The following is a 3,888-nucleotide window of genomic DNA, read 5'->3' as shown; positions in this document are numbered from 1 at the left end:
TGTACTATCCCAAGTAGTGGCTTTCATGGCTTTCTTCTTTTTCTTCTTAGATTCTTTCTTTAGTAGTGGACACTCCGGTTTGATAAGTCCAGCTTTGTTGCAATTGTAACACGTAGGAGTTTTATTCTTTGATTTCTTACTAACTTCTTCTTCTTCTTCATCCGATTCAGATTTTTGAATTCTTCTCTTGAATTTGTTTCTCCTTCTTAGTATCCTTGCTAGCTTTTTAGATATAAAGGCTGCTTCATCTTCATCCATCTTTCACTATTAGAGTTTTCTTGTGAGGTTTTAAAGCTATTTTTTCTTGGGCTTTGGTTTTCCTACTCTTTTCATTCATTGCCATTTCGTATGTGAGGAGAGAACCTATAAGCTCATCTAAGGATGTATTTTTCAGATTTCTACCTTCCGTGATAGCAGTAGCCTTTGGTTCCCACATGGAGGGAAGACCTCTTAGAATTTTTCTTATCATCTCATAAGTAGTGTAAGTTTTTCTTAAGGCATTTAGGGAATTGATTATGTGAGTGAACCTAGTAAACATATTTGTAATTGATTCATCCGAGTTCATCTTAAAGGCTTCATACTCGCTTGTGAGCATATCAACCCTATTATCCCTAACATCCGTTGTTCCTTCATAAGTAACTTCTAGTTTATCCCATATTTCCTTAGCTGATTTACAAGCCATTACTCGATTAAATTTGTTAGCATCCAAGGCACAATATAAAGCATTCATGGCACTAGCATTAACTTGTAGTATCTTATAGTCTAGGTCGGTCATATCATTTTTCTCTTTGGGAACTTGTTTTTCATCAACCATCTTAGTGGGAATTTGGTCACCTTCCATGACAACTTCTCATGCTTTCCAATTCATAGTTTGAAGATATATTTGCATTCTCTTTTTCCAAAAGGTATAGTTCAAACCACAAAAGATAGGTGGCCTAATTAAAGATTGTCCCTCTTCAAAGGGAGCTACGCCTAAGTTAGCCATTTAGATCTTATTATAGCTACTATTTAAGATTTGCTATAACCCCACTCTGATACTAATTGAAATTAGGAATAGCTTCCCAAGAGGGGGGTGAATTGGCTTTTAAAACTTTCCTCATTCTTTAAGTCTTCATGTTTTGTTTCTTCAAACTTCCATCTTCTTTGAGCTTTATCACTTTGCCTTTCTTTGGATCTTTTAGTATTCCTTGGCTTTCAACAACTCATTCATGTCTCCATATTCTTCAGGATTTAATATATCATCTTTAAATCCATGCTTGGACTCTTTTAAGTTTCATTTGATCCTCGTGAACACTTTGACCTTTGCTTTCTCATATATAATCCTTGTGGGCACTTTAACCTTACTTTCTCATATATGAGCCCTGAAACAACATTACTCACACAAATATGTTAAATTCCACTTGTTTGTTAGCATCAAAACAAGATAAGAAGATTTTAAGCCTTGTAAGGCCAACAAAATCATCATGCTTAAAAGTACACAAGCCACAGAGAATTTCAAAATAGATCTAAGCCAAAAGTGTTGGTGAGAGAGTTTGGAGGTCTAGCCATGCACGTTTCTAGTGAGGTGGGATCTAGGGTTAGTGTGATGTCTAGACAGTGCATTTTCTGGTATATAAGAAAGTTGGGTTCGAGCTGGGTGATCCAATGGCAAATAGGGTGGTAATTGATGCAAACATAATTTTAGGTGTTAAAGCCATGGGACAGTGTAGTCAGGTGGATGAAGAGAAATGGGTGCCAGAAAGTTGCAGTAACAGGAATGAACATGTTCCTCAGGTGGAGTTGGAGACTCAGGGCGGAAGTGCAAGGAGTTCTAACTCAAGAGACTTGCAGTATCACAAGATAAACTGGAGTAGAAAGGAGATTCTAATGTAGGTGGAGTTACAGACTCAAGACAGAGATGACATTGGACATGATGTAAGGGTTCAAGCTCGGGAGACCAGCAGGATCACAATGGGCTTAGAGGCACTATCAGGCCACCGCCTAGGTATGATATGATGTCTTATGCAACCATTACTAGTAGGAAGGATCCTACTACCTTTTAGGAAGCAGTGCATAGCCAAGAGAAGGGTATGTGGATAGGTGCCATGGTAGAGGAGATGGAGTTAATGTATACGAATCAGATAGGAGGGGGGGGCTGGTGGTTCTCCCAAAGGGGGAGAGGGAGATAGGTTGCAAGTGAGCAATTATTCTGTTGTTTTATGTGAATGACATGCTGATTGCTGGGAAGGTTACGATTGAGGTAAATCAGTCGAGGACTCTGTTGAGAAAGGAAGTTGACATAAAGGTTTTGGGTGCTGCCAATAGAATTCATAGGTCAGAGATTCGCAAAGAGAGAGATGCAAGGAGATTGGGATTATCTCAGGGTGGCTGTGTGGAAAAAACTATATGGAGATTGTGGTTATCTCGGAATGGTTTTGTGGATTAGGTGTTGGAGAGGTTTAGTGTGGTTGATGTTAAACCGGTCATTAGTACACCATTGGCGAATCCAAGTAAACTTCTATCGATCAGTACTTAAGGATGGACGGTGATGTTTAGGTCATGTCATAGGTTTCCTAAGCTAGTGTAGTTGGATACTTCGGCAGGCAACAGAGAGATCCATTAGTTGGGAGGTTCGTAGATGAAGACTACACAGGGGACTTAGGTGACAGGAGTCTTACAACGAGGTATGTTATGGGAAGGCCTACTTGTTGGAAGTCGAGGGTACAGTCTCAGGTTGCACTAGTTACAACTGGATCAGAGTTCTTGGCAAAGGCAGAAGCTGCCAAGGTAGCATTGTGGTTTAAAGGATTGTTCAAGGAGCTAGGTGTTTAGTTAGGTGGGGTTCCTGTTACCACGGTCAAGTTCAAGCGTGGCTTGAACTTGGTTTACGTCTCTAGGTGTTAGATGGGAGGCAAGTCCCAATCTACTGGCCCAGGTGGAGTAGTGGGAATTATGCTTTCGGATCTCTCCTAAGTGGTGATTATTTTCCAAGGTAGAGATTTTTGGGGATGTGGCTTATATTCTGAGTGGAACACATGTACCAGGAAAAGCAGCGTGAAGCGAGGGACCGAGAAAGAGATGCAGGATGACAGCCTTGGGGGAAAATCGTCGACGGTTTGGGATGTTTTTGGCCTAGTTAGGCTTACGACTCTTGATTTTGATGATAACAAAGTAAGGCTAACTAATTTGCTTCAAAGTGGTGATATTTTAGTTAATAAAGGCAAAGTGGAATTCGAATGATAAAAGGGACAATTCCGAAAGCTCATGTCAAAATTCAGATCAAATTAAGCTTAGACCTCAAATGTCATATCTTGAAAGCTCACAAGGATCAAGGAACATGGGAGTCCCTATATCAAATAAATGATCTATAATGAAAGCTCAAAGAAGTTTGAAAGATCAAAGACGAGTGACAAAGAGAACTCAAAGCAAAGAAGAGTTATATCAGTTTTTAGAACAAGCTTTGTAAGTACTTCAAGTATGATTCAAGTATGACTTTTCATTTTGAAGTTCATTAGGAAAATGAGACTTAGAGACCTTAGTTTTACGTATTGGAACCTATTTTTCAAAGAAAAACTAATTGATATTCCAAGATTGAATAAGCAAAGAAGAGAGAGAACAAAAATATTTTAAAACAAGAAACAATTGGTTGATAGGTGACTGACTGCACACGAACAGTCAACTGCCATGTTAAAGGTTTTAAAATAAATAGAAAAAAGTATGACAGTAACCTATCTAAAGCTTAATAGGCGATTGTCCGTGTAAATTGAGACGACTGCTTGTGTTTTGCCAGTCATCTGTCATCCTTCTGGTCATTTAAAAAACGCAGTTGTTCAGTGACAGGCGCCTGACTCCTTGTTGACAGGCGACTGCCACATTACTGCTTGTGCATTCTATATGTGAAATACACTG

The sequence above is a fragment of the Malania oleifera genome, chromosome 5 (genome assembly GCF_029873635.1).
Source record: "Malania oleifera isolate guangnan ecotype guangnan chromosome 5, ASM2987363v1, whole genome shotgun sequence".
Lineage (NCBI taxonomy): Eukaryota > Viridiplantae > Streptophyta > Magnoliopsida > Santalales > Ximeniaceae > Malania > Malania oleifera.
Note: the sequence above shows the minus strand (reverse complement) of the source record.